Source organism: Perognathus longimembris, chromosome 1 (assembly GCF_023159225.1).
Source record: "Perognathus longimembris pacificus isolate PPM17 chromosome 1, ASM2315922v1, whole genome shotgun sequence".
NCBI lineage: Eukaryota > Metazoa > Chordata > Mammalia > Rodentia > Heteromyidae > Perognathus > Perognathus longimembris.
The window spans coordinates 99800475-99820305 of record NC_063161.1 but is presented as its reverse complement, the minus strand read 5'-3'; positions in this window follow the sequence as shown (position 1 = coordinate 99820305).

Here is a 19831-nt window from a genome sequence, read left to right as displayed (position 1 = left end):
TCATATACATGAAGCCCTGGGTTTGATTCCTCAGTACCACATATATTGCAAATGGCCAGAGGTGGCGCTGTGGCTGAAGTGGCAGAGTGCTAGCCTTGAGCAAAAAGAAGCCAGGGACAGAGCTCAGGCCTTGAGTTCAAGCCCCAGGACTGGCAAAAAAAAAAAAAAGAAGAAGTGTAAGCAGAGATTATTGACCTTGGAAAAGCTAGAGTTTTGCTTATTTATGAAAAAGGAGCAGAATCCCCCCGCCACTTTTTTTTCCATAGCCAAAGCAAAAATTTCCCAGCTTTTCTCTGAGCTTGAATGATCAATGTGCTCACTAGAGGCTGAGGCACTGCCCCTGAGGGTGTTTGAGGATGGGCTTCCTGAGGAAGTGGCCTCTGCCAGGGAACGGATGGGTAAAGCTAGTGCAAATCTCAAGCCTTCCAACCTGTGTGGTCCAGCTGTGGGACGAACAAAGAGCAGCATATGTGATGTGCAAGCTCTCAATATAGCTAAGATTGCATGCTTCTGGTTGTGGGGAAATGGTTTAGTCAGTGAATATTTGATTTCTTTTCTAGCATCCTTTGCTGCTAAGCAGCATAGGGCTGAAGCCGTGAGGCTATTTCTTGACTCTGCTGGCGCTGGCTCTCTTTCTTAAGCTAGGTGAGCTGGTCGTTTTCTACTCAGCTCCCAGCTAATAGAGAAGTTCCCCAGGCAAAAAACAAAACCATAGGAACAACTACTACAACAAAGAACCCTGGTACCCAGAACTAAACACAAATGTCCTCTGCTCAGCCTTGTTCCAGTATTTAGAAAAACAAACTTGCTGGAAAAGGAATGTTGGATTAATTCTTCAGCAGGCTGGCATGCTTGTGGGTTTCAGCTAAGAAAACTCTGTACGTTTTGACAGTCTGTGTGAATCATCCAGTCGTGTGTGTGTGTGTGTGTGTGTGTGTGTGTGTGTGTTGGTGGGGTAGGGGACTGGTTGAAGAGAGATTGCTATGGCTCAGTAAGGGTGGGAACTCATTTTCATTTGGCATCAAATGCATTCAAGGCTGGATAAAAAGGAAAAACTTTATTCAGCATTTTCTGAACGAAAGCACCCAAGGTCTCCTCTCTTAGCATCTGGGAACCACAAATGCCACCCAAACCACACAGGTTATGTCCATGCACACACATATGTAATTTTTAATATCCTCCCATGACCAGGATGGATTTGTTCCATTCAATGGGAAGCCACAACATTTATTACATCTCTTTCTCAAATAAACCTCAAAGCGAGCATTTCATCTTTCCTCATGTAATCATCATAAGGTAGAAAATGAAATTTTCCAAACCTAAAAGCATGTTGCTAAGAGCTCCAGGGCGCCGTGTGTCACTTCTTACTTTGATGTGTTCATGGAGGGGGTAGGTGGGGATGCAATAAAAAAATAAAAAAATAAAGAGGAGAAAGGCAAGAAAAGAGAAAGATGCACCACACCTTCCTTGAGGTTTTTCAGAAAGCTTTTTTTTTTTTTTTTTAACTCTTTATGTAGTGACAAGATGGAGCTGATTCAAAGAAGACAAGGGAAGTCTCTGTGCCAGGCCGCTTCAGAAATGAAGCATTGCAAAAAGGCATGTATGAGCTCCTGTCAGAAACAGGGATGATTTCACGGCCCCTCTTGCATATTAATGAACTACAAGTAACCTCACTTTAGTGGTGCAGATGCAACATTTCAGGAACAGAGCCAGAATGCAGCGATAAATGCCAGCTCCAGGGGAAATACATTTCATGAGAGAATTAAGAGAGCAGCCATCTGAGACATCCTTGGAAATCAGCCTTTCTCCACCCCCTGAAATGTAAGGAAGATTTTGGGGAGCAGTGTGCTGATGGCATGGTAAGCTTGGGGTGTGCCTGGTGTTATTTATCTAGGTCCTGGTCACAGGCCTGTGTACCATTCTCAAGTGGCTTGCTATTGCCAATTTCTTCAAGCACCAAAATCATTCACCCAAAGGTCAAACTCAGGTAAATGGATGTATTTTGCTGCTTATTTTTCTCTTTTATTTTTTAAACCTCCTTATTCATCGAATATTTCCTGCTTTTAAAGCACAACACCTCTTTTTCTCCTTTTCTCTTTCATCCCCATCTGCCTGTCAGTCAGGTGTTTTTCTTTTCCAACTTCTGGCAACCTGTGGTTGAGTTTTTCAGACAGAAGGCAGGCTCCTCTGTTCTCCCTTCCTCCCGTGATTCCCCAGATTCTGCTTGATTCTCACCTCCTTGCTTGCTCACTCCCCTTTGCCCCAAATGCCTGGTACAGCCGTCACTGTCTTCTGTGCTCACCATCTGTTTCTAAAATTCCTATGATACAGAAATCACATGACAATTTGAGGTGCAGCCATTTCAATATTGTAAGCTTTCACTTGGCAGGGTTGGGAGGCAATAGCTGGGTGGTTCTGCCTTAGGAAGCTGACCAGCTCACATAGTGCAGGAGCTATCTAGCCCTGGAGAAGGACCTTTAAAAATACCTGCTGAGGATCTCAGATGTTTCTGTGAGCTTGAAAATGGAGACTAAAGCCATTGCCTTCATTTTCAGCTGGGACTCAGAGGCCAGACTGTAGCCAAGGAAAAAATTGGGACAGAGCATTGCTCTATGCTGCTGTGTAAGAAAATAACACACCTCAAATGGACTTGGTTGCTCTCTCTCTGTCAGTGTTTGCTGTGTGTGTTGTGGGAGTGAGTGTGGGGGGCTGGTTGGTAACAGAACACTGTGAGATTCCTCAGTTTAACCCAGCAGTGATTCAGTATCGCCTATGGTTTGAAGTCAGCTGGGGATTGGCTGATCTAGGTTGGGCATCAAACTAGCCTGGACCCCGAGCTACAGATAAATGTGTATTCTACAAGTTTCTCATCCTCTTGGATAGATAGACAACCTCGTTTATGCTCTCAAAGTGATGGCAGAAGTACAAGAGAGTTAATCTTACTGTGTTTTTGTCATAACTGTGAAACATTCCGCAAGTCACATGACTCAAGTTCTTGGAGGAATGGAGAAGGTAAAAATCATTAAATAACATAAAATCCACCTCACTTGCTGTGGTAGATGGATGGGTACTCATACCAGTATCCAACCTCCTTTTTAGTAATTACCTCCATTTTCATTCTGGGACCCACATTTTTTTTTTTTTTTAGCATTTATCCTTTTGGGAAAACTGAGCCTCTATGAAGTTCTAAAGGGGAACGGACATGTGGATCAGGCTTGTGTTGCAAGTATGAGCCTATCTTCTAGCCACCATTATTGGCTTAATAATACACATGTGAGCCAGGTGCTGGGGTTCACAGCTCTAATCCTAGGTACTTGGGAGGTTGAGATTGGAAGGATCATTGTGGGAGGTCAGCTCAGGCAAAAGATTTCCAAGACTCTCTTCTTGCCCAACAGTCAGGAATAACATCCCCTTGTCATCCCAGGTGATGTAGACGGCTGAGATCTGAAGAATCATGTTTCTAGGCCAGCCCAGGCAGAAGAATCTGAAAGACTATCGCAATGGAGGATACGTGCTGTGGCATGTACCTTTCATTCCAGTTACAGTTGGAAATATAAATAGGGGACTGAAGTTCTAGGGAAGGAATTGAGGCTCTATCTAAAAAACAACCAGGACCAAAAAAAAGGGGGGTTGAAGATATGGTTCTGTGATAGGACCCTGAGTTCAAACCCCAGTGCTGTCAAAAGAATAAAAAGATACAAATTAACAGACTGGATATACTAATGAAATTTCTGCAGAGACAAAGAATCAGTAGAATATATATATATATATAGCTCTATCAGAGGAGACTTACTAGGGACACACATAATGATGGCAGCTGAGAAGCCCGACAACAGACTCTACAAGCTGGAGACCTGAGGTTGCCAGGTACATAGCACAGTCCAAGTCTGAAGGCCTCAGAACCAAGAAAGCCAAGGATGTAACTCCATTTGAAACCAGTCACCTGAGTACCTGGGAAAAGTGCCCCTAGTGTCCACAGGCTAGCAGGCCTGGAGTACCAAATAGCCCATGCAGGAGACCAGTGTGTTCAAGTACTTGGAAACAGATGCTGCCTTCTGTATTGATCCTGCCTGGGACCTTTACCTATGCATATTGAGAGCTGGCCTTCTCAACTCAGCCCACTCAGACTCACATGCTAACCTCTTTTAGAAACATTCCTAGATGGGCTGGGAATATGGCCTAGTGGCAAGAGTGCCTACCTCATATACATGAAGCCCTGAGTTCAGTTCCCCAGCACCACATATACAGAAAATGGCCAGAAGTGGCTTTGTGATTCAAGTGGCAGAGTGCTATCCTTGAGCAAAAAGAAGCCAGGGACAGTGCTCAGGCCCTGAGTCCAAGGCCCAGGACTGGCAAAAATAAATAAATAAGTAAAAATAAAATAGAAACATTTCTAGAGTCATACACACATACAATCTTTTGCAAGCATCCAGATATTTCTTAATCCAATCAGGTTGGCATCTAAAATTAAGCACTAATTTACTAGGAATTCCTGGAAATTTAGTTTACTTCCTTTCTCATGAGAACTATTCTAAGAGATTCTGTAAGCAATACCATGTAGACACATGCCGTTTGCAGTTGCTGAGGTGTGAGGATGAATATGGCTGCCAAACAATTTATGTGTAAGAACTATAGAAAAAGCAGTGAAATCGCTGATCAGTTCTAACCTGAAGTCCACTTGGTTTCGGAGATTGTTAAGAAGGTCAGCAAGCGGATGGAACTGTGTTATAACAATATGCATGTGCACATGGAGGTCCTCCTACCGGACATTGAGCGTGGCCTTGTTGCACATACTTGTAGGTCATTCCCCCCATGAGGGACTGGGGAGGGTGGAAGGCACTGGCTCTCTCTGCTCTCACAAAAGCTGCCTCTACAAGGAAATGTTTCTGTAAATGCTCTCAAGCACTCAGACTAGCAAAAGCCTTGAGAGAAAACATCCAAGAAACATTTTCTTCCTTTCTGCTGCCTGCAGTCATTATTATTTTCTTTTGAGGGTTAACACAATTAAACTTTTGAATGTTCAGCAACAGAACTTTTAAGGAATATTATTAACTTTTACTGTTTCTTATTTGAAAAGCATGCAACTTCTCCCTTTGTAGCCATTCTTTTTCCCTCTTCCTTTCCTCTAGTTAGTCCACTTACCTTCTTCTTTGATTTCCCTCTTTCCATACTTTCTGAAACCAACCACTTCTGCTTTGTTTCCTCTTTTCTTCTCTGCCTGCCCGGTGAACTTCTGAGGACTTGACTTTCGTTAGCCCCAGGATTTGCTTGTGTAAAAGCTGACACACTTTCTCCAAAAGCAGTTCCAGGAGAGACAGGTTTGAACACACATCCCAGTTCCAAGACTTTGGATATAATAAGCACTTTGGTTTTTGTTGTTGCTTCTTTTATTTTCAGTTTGCTGGTCCTAGGGCTTGAACTCAGGGCCTGGGTGCTGTCCCTCAGCTTCTTTTTGCTCAACGCTAGCACTCTACCACTTGAGCCACACCTACACTTCTGGCTTTTTTAAAAATTGGAGATAAGAGTCACACAGACTTTTCTGCTGGGGTGGCTTTGAACCTTTGAACTGTGACCCTCTGATCTTAGCCTCCTGAGTAGCTAGGATTAAAGGTATGTGCCACCAGGACCTAGCCATTGTTTTGTATTTTTTTTTTTTTTAGTTTTAATTATCATTACTAAGGTGATACAAAGGGGTTATTGTTTTCCAAGCGAGATAACAAGTACCTTTTTGAGGGGCAGTGTCATTCCTTCCTCCACTCTTGCCCTCTGTTCCCCCATACAACCACATTGTATATAGCTCATATTCAACATAGTATCTACCGTGTACCACTGCTGCATTTGTTCACCATTTTTTCCTCCATTTGGGCCTCCCTTCCTCCCAAAAGACAGATAAACAAGCAGTTATAAGTTTCTTTTTCTTTTTTTTTTTCATTTTGGGCTTGTAACTAGTGCCTTGGTGCTATAGCTTAGCTTTTTCATTTAAGGCCAATGTTCCACCCCTGGAATCATAGCTCTAATATCCAGCATTTTTGGTGATTAATGGGAGATAAGAGTCTCACAGACTTTCCTGCCCAGACTTGGTTTGAACTGCAATCATCAGATCGCAGCCTCCTGAGTTGCTAGAATTACAAGACATGAGCCACTGGTGCTCATCATAATAAGCTCTTGGTATCTCACTTTTCCTGTCCATAGACTTGGACTCTTTTCCTTCCCTTTGGGACCACTGAGGCAGACTCGTGTTAGTGCCTGACTCAGTTATTGCCTGGGGCAACATAATGCTATAGCTTCTTTTTTGTCTCTTAGATTCAGCAAATAAACTCAGTTGTAAAGTACCTGCCATAGAGTAAGCACCCAACAGCCAGCATACATCACTCAATTTTGACTTATATATAACAGCTGTCTGTACTATTATTCTCCTGTCTTTGTCTTTTTCCTTGTAAACAAATCTTTTCCTAATTGTTTGCGAAGCTGAAACAACTCTTGTCCAAACATAGATAGAGAACACAGGGGTGAACTGTTTAGTTCATGACTACTGAGAGAATTCTGTGGAAGGCTTCCTGCATGCCCTTAGGCAGATGGTCGGCCCACATATATCTTAACAGCACAAATTAATGTAAAATAGATTCATGTATGTATTAATTAATGCTAATGTATTCATAAGCAACACAGATAATGGGCAGTCCATTCTGACACTTCTCTCTTTATTCATACGCCCTAAAGAGACTGAATCTTGCTTAATTTTAGGCTCACATAAGTAGATCTACTATGATTTCAAGGTCTTCCTTGCTCTCAAACTCCTTGTGGCCACCTGTTGGCTATCTAAGAATTCCTCCAATGGGTAAACATGACTGTTATATTGTAGTTTGACAAGAGGAAAAGTGATGGATATACAAATACTTGGCTGAAGCAGTATGAAGAGTGTGAATGAATTTCTGTCTCAGAGAAATTGGATAAAATAAAAAAACAAATTTCATAGTCAAGTTATATCAACAATCAGAAATGTTCCAAAATTCAAATCTTTTTGAGCACTGATAGGACACCACAAACAGAAGATTCCACATTTGACAACCCAAGACAGGTGGTGGTCAAAACATAAGCCCATCCTCAGACTATGAAACAGAAAATGAATTTCTTGTTTAGACTCAGGCCTTGTTTCCAAAGTATCTCACTGTATTCATGCGCACATTCTCACATCTGAAACATATGTGGTCCCAAGCATTCTGAATACCCAACCTGTAATGAGTATCCTTCAGAGGACCTAAAAGGAAAGAAGATAGAGTAGGAAGAAGAAGAAGGCAAAGGTAAGAATAAGAAGTATAAAGATATAGAAAATTGCTGAGTCATGTTTTCGTATTTTGAAACAAAAGCTATATTCTAAAGAACTATTCTTTTTTTGGTGGAGAACCATAATGCAATTTTTAAAAAGTTTGAATTTCTGTATGTTTCTTTGTTTTTGCTATTTAAAATTGAGTTTGTCTTTGGTGGAAGAACATTTTTCTTATGGAATAACCTAATAGCAAAGTTTGACTACAAAGCTCCATGACTAATAAGGTTTATGTTTCAAGGAGTTTACAGTTGAATCTGTATAACTATAATGTTCTACAGATAAGACACATATCAAACTAGGCATCAGTGGCTCATGCCATAATCCAAGCTACTCAGGAGTCTGAGATCTAAGGATCATGATTCAAAGCCAGCCTGGGCAGGAAAGTCTACCAGACTCTTATCTCCAATTATCCCCCAAACGCTAGAAGTAGAGCTGTGGCTCCAATGGTAGAGTACTAGCCTTGAGCGATAAAAGCTCAGGGATAGTGCCCAGTCCTTGAGTTCAAGCCCCAGGACTGGTATCAAAGAAAACAAAAAACAAAACACGTATCAAATGGAAAGATATGTAATATCTGCTGTTTTTTTTTTAGCTCCCTTAAACATATATAGTCTGTTGATTTTGAGTTTGCTAGATCTTCTGGGATCAGGGTATAAGAAATTCTGTTACTAGGAAATAAGCAAAATAGTTATATAGAAAGTTATTCCTGAATCTGGAGGAGGTAGCACTCTGTACTTCCTCCCTACTGTTTGTTTGTTTCTATCTAAGCTAGAGGATTTTCCTTTCTAGTTCACAACAATTAAAATCAGCCTCACCTGTGTGTGAAAAACAACTCAGCAAATCAGGGAATAAAGAAGTGTACAGGCCAGCGCTCCAATGGTACCAAATGAATGGATGAAGAAGAAAAGACAAGACAAGGCCTGGCCTTGCCTGTGCTGGGCAGTGTCTGATGTCCTTTGAGGACTGGAACACAAATGGTAGAGGTGAGACTTTCATTCAGATGTGCTTCTATTTCTGTAAATTAAGTGGCTTAAAATGGCATGGCATTAACTGTGATCTATATCAAATGTTTCCTCTTGAGTAGGATTTATGGTAGGGGCATGGTAGGGGGTGATGAGATATTGTTTCTGAAGCTGTCCATCTGAAAAAGAGTTGATGTCTCTTGCCACTTCTGAGGATGACCTGAGGCCACCCCGCTTTTGTATGGGTTTGCTCGTAGGGAGCTCTTCCCCTCCCAGCCCTGGAGTTGACTGATGCCTGCCTGTCACCCAGATTGCAGCCTTTCACGAGGGTATGATCCAGGGTTACCTACTTAAGGTACTTCTGGACTCCCAACCCCAAGACAATGTGAGACAAATGTCTGGAAGTTTTCAGTCACTGTTATTTGGGGTAGTTTGTTATGTATCAATGAATAATGAATATAGTTGTTTTATTTTCTGCTTATAAAACTGAAGCAAGCTGATTGTTGACACAGGAACACAAGAACACAAAACAAAACAAATCTAAAAAAGTCATAACCAAAACTTTAGCAGTATGTTTATAGGCCTGGAGTGAGCTATTGAAAATGTGAACCAAATTGTGTCTTTCCCCTTGCTCAAATTATCCAGTGAAGTGTCATCATGTTTGGAGTACAACTCAAAGTTCTTGCTGTAGCCTACAAGGTCAAGATGACCTCCTGAAGTCCCTGTGCCCGCAGGGCTCCTCTCTTTCCCTCACTCATAGAACCTCACAAGTGCAGACTGTGCTGCTTACTGCCTCTGTCCCACATGCTTTAGCCTCAAGGTCATGTCACTGCTGTTTTCTTTCCTGACCAGCTCTTCTCTCAGCTGAACTCATTGCTGGATTCCTTGGCACTTCACCTTTCAAAGTGGCCTCCTCTGGTCAAATGTCACAGAGCCACCCTCTCTAATATCCATCCAAAGCAGCTCTTTCCAGAAAGAGAGAGTGAAGTGGACAAAAAAAAAAAAAAAAAAAAAAAGAGTAATATAGATGGGCTGAATGTGATCAAAATATCTTATATGCATGTTGTAAATACTGTATACATGAACAGTTAATTTACATTAATAATATATTTTTAACTCTGAATAAACTGGGATGGAAAGGTTGTAACTTAGTAAGGGCTATGACAGAGAAGAAAATACCTCCGCAATAAAAAAAAAATTAGAAAAAGCTCTTTAACTTATTGCCATACTTCAAGTACCTGTTACTTGTCTGATCTTCCCTCTCTCTGTCTCTGTCTCTGTCTTTCTTTCTCACACATACACTCACACACACACACACACACACACACACACACACAGATTTTATTTTGTTTACTGCTATATCCCAAGTTCAATCTGTATTTTTTTTTTTTGGTTTGTTTGTTTTTGTTTGGGGTGGGGGGGGGGGTTTGGCCAGTCCTGGGCCTTGGACTCAGGGCCTGAGCACTGTCCCTGGCTTCTTTTTGCTCAAGGCTAGCACTCTGCCACTTGAGCCACAGTGCCCCTTCTGGCCGTTTTCTATATATGTGGTACTGGGGAATTGAACCCAGGGCTTCATGTATAAAAGGCAAGCACTCTTGCCACTAGGCCATATTCCCATCTCTCAATCTGTATTTGTTGAATGAACTCTGTCACTTTTAGATTTATCCCCTTCCATTGATTATTCTTGGTTTTTCTTTCCATACATTTCCCCAAAATTTTGGATATTTTCATTTTACAGGCAGAAAATAAAACAAAACTTTAAAAAGGGAAAGCTATGCAGATTGCAGATTTTTAAGCTCTTAAACCACAATAGCTGCATTTTCTTTATCATATAAATGTGTAATCTGAGCAGGAGGTAGGGGAATGGATCTAGTTAAACTTAGACTTGTATGTGAGTTTCTCCAAATTCTGACTATTTCCTCTATGTTAGTGTACTAGTTAGGACTCATAGGGAAACAACAAGTGTGCTTCATTGCAGTAAAAGGACTATTTTTTAAAGTGGAGGCAACACTGAGGGAGCCCAGTGAGCCAAAAGAGCAAAAAGAGGGAGCAGCAGTTAGAACTGAGAAAACTGCTGTGGCTTCAGAATATAACTTCAACCTCTACCAGGGGAATTCTGCCACTTTTAACATGCATCCTTGTGTGTGTCATCATTCTCATCTCTCCCTCCTCCAGCCTTCAGGATTCCCTGCTCTCTCTCCCAGTTCAGTCCAATCAACAGAAGTCTGTAGAGCTTGTGATGCAGAGAGGAAGAATGATGAACAGCGGATCTTTAGAGCACCCAACAAGGAAGGACTTCCGGAAGTGACAGTTCAAGATCAAAGAGAATGATGAGGCTTGAATGTTTAATATATTACCTTTAAAGAAATACAGACTTAACATCTGTGCTAGAAATTGCTTTTTGTTCAACCTCTACCTTATGGCACACAACATAGACCACATTTCCTAGCCTCCCTTGCAGCTAAGTATAATCATGTGACTGCCTTCTAGCCCATGGCTTATGAATGGAAATGGTACAGAACATAGTCTAGGTCTAGATTCTTTCCACCACTAATTGCTTGTGTTTTCTTTGCTACAAATCAAATATTGAATAACAACAACAACAGTCATGGTGACCTTGGCAGTCATGTGTTGAAGGTGGTAGAGCCACAAAGAAGAAGATACTTGAATCCTGCCATTAGAGGAAGGCCAGAAGGGCACATGCCTTTGACTCTGATATTAACACTAAATTAAGTTGTTAAGGCATGTTTATTAAACAGTTCTGGTCCCACAGGTCACATTCACTCATCCCTTTGGGCCACCGTTGATCTTAGCCTTAGCTGAAGTAAAGGGTCTTGCAATAACCTGGATAGACCTCAGTGTTCACGTATCCTATCTCAACTATACACTTGAGAGCAGACCCCAGATCTGCTCTGCCTCTAAAGGAATGTGTTTGCTCTGCTCACAAGCAAGTACATCATGGACAAGAAGGAAGATTTAAATTCCTGGGGGCAACTCTCAAACAGTGTGGATAGGAGTGGGAGGATAAGTGCTCTACCTTCACCCTTCAAGTAGTCAGTTCTAAAGGGCATTCTGTATTCTTTTCAGGAGTTCCTGCAGAACTGAACCCACAACAATGATCTCGATTACACAATTTGTACTGTGTCTTTCTTCTTTTTCTGTCTCCCTCCCTATTCTTTTATTTTCACTTCCTGAGATCAGCTCCTAAATGAAATACCAGCACTTGGATCCTTGACAACTTGTACAAAAGCACAAGGGGAACCAAAACTAAGACAGCCATTGATATTTCAGGGTTGATCCACTACAATTTCAGGATTTAATCTTAGGAAAGAAAGCGCTCTCCTTAAGCAGAATGTTGAATCAGTGACATTTATAACATAGGACATTTTTGAAGAATTTGAGGAGTGGCAATGAGGAAACTGATTTTGGAGGCTGAAACACAACAAAACAAAATAAAGTCAATCCCATATACTATGTACTGACAAGACCCTGGAACAAAGAATTGTATATGGGGACCTGGGAGATGATGAGTTACTGAGACTATGGCTTTAAGATCAGTGTTGGCAGAAATCACAGTAGTTGAGAGTGTTGGCTTTTCTTTTCTACCTTTAGATAATTATGGCAGGAGAAGAGAGAGAACTGTTGATGAATGAATAAGCAAAATGCAATACTGCATATCTGCATTGCATTTCATATATGCAATGGAACATTATTCAGCCTTTAAAAGAAAGGACATGCTGACACATGTTACAAAAATGGATGGACATTGAAGATACTAGGCTAAGTGAAACAAGCCAGCCGCCCCCCTCCCCCTGCAAAAAAAAAGACAAGTATTATGAATCCACTCATATAAAGTACTCAGTAATCAGGTTCTCAGAGACAGAAAGGAGAATGGCAATTGTTTGGGGTGTTGAAGGGAGGAGGAATGAACAGTTAGTGAGTATAAAACTTTAGTCTGGGTTGATAAGCAGAGTTCTGTGGATCAAGAGCAGTGTTGTTTGCTCAATGTGACTATCGATAAGGACAATAAACTCTGCATGTAAAAAAAATTAGTAAGGAAAAGGAGTGACATTGATCCTGATGCACTGTAGTCATAAACTGACATGCTAAATTATAACCTCTTTGTGCAACTATTTAATGATAATAAATATAGTTAAAATAAAAATGAATTTAAAAATCCGTTTTATAGTATGAAAAGTTTTATGGTCAATTTTATACTATGAATATTTGACCAGAAAAAAAAACCAAAACTAGATAACTTCAGGGTGGAATTGACTTTGTTTCCAGCAGGAAAAAAGGGATACTGGATCAAGAAATGTGAGGCAGCAGAAGGTTGGGGAAGCTATTTCTTTCTGGCCCCAATAGAAGGAGATAAGCAAGTAGAAGAGAAGTATTTGTGCAATGGAAGTCCAATAAGATTCAGCCTTGTGGTGAACATCAGATCCAAGGCATTGGGCATCACCTTCACATCCTTATCACAATCTTAAACAGGTTTGGAAAGTCACCTCTGTCACTGGTATAGGAGAGACATGGAGGCTGAACATCGGGCTTAGGAAAATCCTTTGGGTGTCATGACTGAAACCAGAAGGCAAGACATTCAAGACCCAGTGATTATAGAGAAAACCCTAAGACTAGTCTGAAAAATACAATGCCTCTGTTTGAAGCTTAAAGTAATATTCAGGCTTCCAAATGTGTATCAGCTTAAAGTATATTATGAAAACAGCATAGCCATCCCAAGCAGAGCTTTCTCTTCAATAGGGGCTCCCAAAGTGATCTAGAAGGATAATAGACAAGAAGAAATTACTCCAAAGGAAGAACTGAGCTGTGGGCAAGGGAGTGGATCCCAGAGGGCACCCTGGTTCTGACCAAGGTGAGGCTTCCTTGACAGGAAATGGGAACTGTCAAGGCCAGTCCAGCAGAATTGCATTATTGCTAGTTGTCAGTCTATGTACTGTCCCCACCCTTCCATAGTCCACATGGGAGTATTTCCTGGCCCACGGTGTGGATGTGTTAAGATAAAAGGCATAACATTTTCTTCTCAAAAGGCTGCTGGACTGCAAGCAGCCACACCTCATGGTTGTAAGGATGCTGCATTGTCTGGGCTTTGAGGTAGTAGTTGGTGGAGAATTTGAATGTTCTCCAGATTTTCTCAGGAGAGAGGCAAGCATGTCCTACATGTGGGATTGTGGATAAAAGGGCAATGGAGTAACTAAGAAAAGCAGATTGTGGCCTAAATGTTCCCCAGTACTTGGTTTTATTTACACAACACACAAATATACTACATTCCCCAGATTTCCTTAGTGCAAATGTGGTCACATGACTGAGATCAGGCCAGTGGCCATGTGGTAAAAGTGGTGATATGATTTTGATTCATGTTCATGGGTCATTCACATGACCCATGTACTCCTCCTAAAGTGACAGCTTTTCTTCCATTTGGAATGCAAGAAGAGGCGGCATGACACCCAGGACAAATTCAGTCAATTTGGGGATATGGTAGAGCCACAGGATGGAGAAGGTCTGAGTCTCTGAATCCTAACCAAAGGTGACAATCAGGAAGGCTTCAGCAGAATAACATAGGCACTAAACATCCTTTCTGTGACAGGTCACTGCCATTTTTCCTATACCAAAAGCTTCAGTTGGCCCCACTGATATGCTATTGTATTATAAAAAAAAATATGCTGGTTATAGATGATTGGGTAAATTCACAAAGTAAAAGGAAGGAGGAAAACCTACCTATCTTTTTACTCTGCAGAAGTAACAACTTTTAGTATCTTCCTGTGTTTACTCACAGACAACTTTTCTATGCATTTGTTTTTATCTAAGAACATTCCTCGTTCTTATGAATGAAGAGATTGTTAAGTGAGTTTGTTGATAGAAAAGGCCTCTCAAACAGAATCTCCAATTGTTCAGGTCCTCAACAGGTATTTTTAAAAGTAAACTCTAGTGATGACTAAAATAATTAGCACTAAAAACAGTTTTAAAGAGTTTTTCTTATCTAATTCATGTTCACAGATTTTTGAAATGAGAAATTCTATTAATTTTATGTTCCGTGTGTGTGTGTGTGTGTGTGTGTGTGTGTGTGTGTGTACTAAGGTTGAACTCAGAACCTCACAGTGGGTAGACAAACCCTCTGTCACTTGAGCCATGCCCCTAGTGTTGTTTTTTTTTTTTCCATACAGTGACTTAGACTTACTCCAAGAACCAACCTCAGATCACAACCTTCCTACCTCTTCTACATCTCTTATAGCTAGGATTATATATAAGAGCTGCCACATCTGCTTGTTCTTTGAAATAGGATCTTAATAACATTCTGTTCAGACTGTCCTTAAGCAGTAAACTCCTATCACCCCCTCCCAGAATAATTTAACAACTACATGTTGAATAAGTTAATAGGCCAATAAATGGATGGATGGATAAATGAATATAAACAAATCTTTGGGATAATTAGAAAGTATATTTAAACTTAATTACCCCTGTATTGTTTAAATCATATAAATGGCCAAGTTATTTTGAAAGGGTTTCATGTTGTTTCAAATATACATTACATATGCCAGGATATGGCTACTAAAGGATACAGGGAAGGATACAACTTATGAACATATTTCTTCTTATTGAAAAAGAGCAGAAACCCCAATAAAGGACAGATGAACCAGGAAAGCAGCAGAGCCTAGGGCTCTGCTCCAGGCTATAGTGCCTACCTCATGATACAGGAATACAACCCAACTGGATTCTTGGGTTTATAGGCTAATCAAGTTTCAGGCCACTGAGATTTTGGGGTGATTTGTTATATGCTAATTGACATAGGAAGCCATTGAACCATTCCAATTTGGGAGGATGCTTACCAACAGTTTAAAAAGATAATTGTTGTAAAAAAATTAAAAAATTGAGCAATGTCTTCTAATTTTAAGTAACAGTGGTTTTGAACCCAGAATTCTATATGTATTCGCACTATCAATCTGTGTGAAGGCAAAGCACAGATATTTTGGAACAGGCAATGACTCAGAATGTTTACTTTCAAGGTATGTTTTCTGGGGAATTAAGCAAGGAATTAAAAACTCTTAAGCAACTAGCCAACTCTCCCTTAAAAAGAATAAAACAAAAATGTGCTAATATTAATGGAATGTGCCAAATGCCTGGCCCCAGATATAGACAGATGATAGATAGAGACAATCCATCTATATCTATCTATCTATCTATCTATCTATCTATCTATCTATCTATCTATCTTATCTTATCTATCTATCTATCTAATCTATCTATCTATCTATCTATCTATCTATCTATCTATCTATTTTTTAGTAGTTGGGCTTGAACTCAGGGCTTGGATGCTGTCCCTGAGCTCTTTTGCTCAAGGCTAACACTCTACCACTTGGAGACACAGTATCACTTCCAGTTTGTTTGTTTGTTTTGGCCAGTTCTGTGGCTTGAATTCAGAGCCTGAGCACTGTCCCTGGCTTCTTTTTGCTAAAGGCTAGCACTCTACCACTTGAGCCACAATGACACTTCCAGCTTTTTTCTTTTTATGTGGTGCTGAGAAATTGAACCCAGGACTTCATGTATGCTAGGCAAGCACTCTACCACTAAGCCACATTCTCAGCCCCAACTTCCAGTTTTTGAGTAATTAATCAGAGATAAGAATCTCACAGGGACTTTTCCGCCTGGGTTGGCTTCAAACTGCGATCCTCAAATCTCAGCCTCCTGAATAGCTAGGATTACAGGTGTGAAGGATATGGAGCTTAATAAAATGGAGTCACAGCCTGAGACACATTGCAATAGGTCTTGAGAACAACTAGTTGACTTTATATAGAAAGTCAATGGGTTCCAAGAATACTTCTAGAAGAATGGAATAGTTCTCTAAGCATAGGAAAGGAATCTAAGGAACATAAATAAAGCAATCATACAATTCTCACATGAAAAAGGAAATATAATTAAAAATACCAGAGAAATCAAAATACACAGAGGAAATAGTCGAAATGGGAAGCAAACTAAAATGTGGCCTGATGTGTACACTTCAATGATATTTAAGAGATTCTATTTGGACTAGGTTCTCGTACCATTCTTTGTGTGGTACAGTGGTCATCTCTTCAGAAATGCCTGGAAAACAAAGGTAGTCCCAGAACGTATTTGGCTCTATGCCAAAAAAGAAGCAACACTAACTGTCATCTCTAAAGTCAACCCATTCAAATATGGAAGTCCTTTGTAAAATTGTGGTTAGAATATAATGCAAATGTGGGGATCTGAGAGCAGGAATTGGGGAGTGGAAGGATGGGAAAGAGTTGGGCAGGCACACTCCTATTGTACAAAGAGCCAAGTAATAATAATAATAGTAATATACTATACAAATTTGAAGTAAGAAATAGACAAAGAATACAGGAATCCTTATCTTTCTTTCTGAGGAGTCAAAGAATAATTTTGGAAATGAAGAAATCAATATTATCAAATCAATATTATAAAAAAATAAAGTTATTAGCATATTACTTTAGAGTGAAATGTTTAGGGAAATGGTCGGGGTAGTGCTCTATCACTTAAGCCACAGTGCCATTTCTGGTTTATCTGGCGAATGATTGGAGTTAATAGTCTCATGGACTTTCCTACCTGGGCTGGCTTTGAATGGTGATCCTCAGATCTCAGCCTCCTGAGTAACTATGTTTACAGGCATGAGCCATGGGCACCCATCTGGAGCACCTACTTTAAAGAGAGCAATCCACATATCACATGGTTGGTTTCCAACAAAGTATGTTCTGGAGAGTTTTCTTTCTTAAAAATCGTAGTGACTGAAGGAAACTTTTGTTAGGGTAGAAAGCTCTAAGAAGATTTAATTGTGTGTTTGTTTGTTTGTTTTTTCAAATTTTTATTATCAAACTGATGTACAGAGAGGTTACAGTTTCATACATTAGGCATTGGATACATTTCTTGTACTGTTTGTTATCTTGTCCCTCATACCCCCTCCCTCCTCCCCCTTTCCCTCCCTCCCCCCCCCGGAGGTGTTCAATTCACTTACACCAAACAGTTTTGCAAGTATTGCTTTTGTAGTTGTTTGTCTTTTTTTACCCTGTGTCTCTCAATTTTGCTATTCCCTTTCAATTTCCTACTTCCAATACCAGTATACACGATTTCCAATATACTCAGATAACATTACAGAGATAGTGTAGGTACAACCATAGGAAGGTGATACAAGAACATCATCAATAATAGAAGCTACAGATACACATGGAACGTTGAAAGTAGTTACAACTGTGATATAACAATTATCTCCATAACATGGAGTTCATTTCACTTAGCATCATCTTAAGTGTTCATAAGGGTATAGCTATTGGGCCTCATGATGCTCTGCTATGACTTGCCTAAACCTGTACTAATTATTCCCAATAAGGGAGACTATAGAGTCCATGTTTCTTTGGGTCTGGCTCACTTCACTTAGTATAATTTTTTCCAAGTCCTTCCATTTCCTTACAAATGGGACAATGTCATTCTTCCTGATAGAGGCATAAAATTCCATTGTGTTTATGTACCACATTTTCCTGATCCATTCATCTATGGAGGGGCATCTGGGTTGGTTCCAGATTCTTGCGATGACAAATTGTGCTGCGATGAACATTGTTGTGCTGGTGGCATTACTGTGATTTTGTTTGTGATCTTTTGGATAGATACCCAAAAGTGGGGCTGCTGGGTCATAGGGGAGTTCTATATTTAGCCTTCTGAGGAATCTCCATACTGCTTGCCAGAGTGGCTGAACCAGTTTACATTCCCACCAACAATGAAGTAGGGTTCCCTTTTGGCCACATCCCCTCCAACAATTGTTATTGTTAGTTTTCTTGATATATGACATTCTTACTGGGGTAATTGTGTGTTTTGTTTAAAAAAAAGTGGCACATGTATAAAATACGTCAAAGGGCTGATATCCACAACCCAATCACTTATCAATTTTTCAGGTTCGTTAGACATAAAATTTCCCCTAAATTAAAATGTGCACTCTATTATTTTTTTCATGCCCTCTTTGAGATTATTCTGGCAGGGGCTTGCCAAGTTATCTGCAGTCATTCAGCTGGTTGGCAAAGCAGCTATGTCCATTCATTGAATCCTGCAGGCGAGGAACCTATTTGCTTTCCTTCCATCTGCCACACTGGTTTTGAACGTGGTGGGTAGCAACCATCCCTTTCTAAATGAAAGCCACCCCCCTTCAATATGTAGGTCTTCATTATGTCCCATTCCCCATTATTATGTTTTTGTCATCATGGGTCCTTGTACCGTATGGCATGGAGCAGAGGTAAAATCTAGGAAAGCATTTCCCATCAACTTAGGTGCAATCAGTATGGGCTAGCCGCATTCACTGACCAGATGGCCTATTGAGTGCCTGCTTGCATTATCCCCACCAACTCCAATTATGTTAGTAATTTTTCATTTAAAATAAGGTAGGTGGGTTTTAAAAAAATCGATTATCTCATCTCCTTAAAAAGAACAACATTGTTTTTTGTAAGAGAAGCTCTCTATAGTCTTGTTTTACCTGCTAAGAAATTACTTCTTTGCGCTGAAAAAAATTGCCTTTCCTTTAAGTACATGCTATTCTTTCTCTCTCATTCTCTCTCTGCATACACACATATGCACGTGTTTGTGTGTCTATATGTGTGATGGTGCTCTGATAGTTCAAGGAAGTCTATGCAAAGTTCATTATACTTCCCCCCCAAATCACACACCTCATGTGAATCCTTTTTTTTTTAGGAACTTCTTTTCTTTTCTAAGTGCTGGGAAAAAGCTTAATTTTTTGTGTATATGCGGTTGGGGCTTGAAATCAGGGCCTGTGTGCTGACTCTTAGCTTTTTCCACTCAAAGCTGATGCTCTACCGCTTGGGCCACAACCTCACTTCGTGTTTTTGCTGGTTAATTAGAGATAAGTGTCTCACAGACTTTCTTGCTAGAGCTGACTTCAAATCACAATTATTCTCAGATCTCAACCTCCTAAGATAGGTTAAAGCCAGCTTGAAAATGAATTTTTTCTGCATGTTTGCTTTTCAGATATGGCATTACAATTTTTATTAACCCTTTCTTTTAAGCTTTCCACGTGAATGTATGAATTTATATTTGCATGCATTATAAACACGTATGTATTACACATACATATACAAAATGTGAACAGTAAGTAGCTATAGTAGTTCTAACCTAGATCCATTTTTTTTTTTTTTGCCAGTCTGGGGCTTGGACTCAGGGCCTGAGCACTGTCCCTGGCTTCTTTTTGCTCAAGGCTAGCACTCTAGCTCTTAAGCCACAGCGCTACTTCTGGCTTTTTCTATATATGTGGTGCTGTGGAATCGAACCCAGGGCTTCCTGTATGCGAGGCAAGCACTCTACCACTAGGCCACATTCCCAGTCCCTAGATCCATATTCTAAATACCACTATTGCCCTGTAAGTAAAATTATACTTTACAAAACCTCTAACCCTGTAATCATTTCAGTCATTCACACTGGGTCGGTGTAAGATTTCTGAATACAGGAAGCATAAATACAGATCTGATCAATCTGTTATCAATTAAAAAATGGATTCTTCATG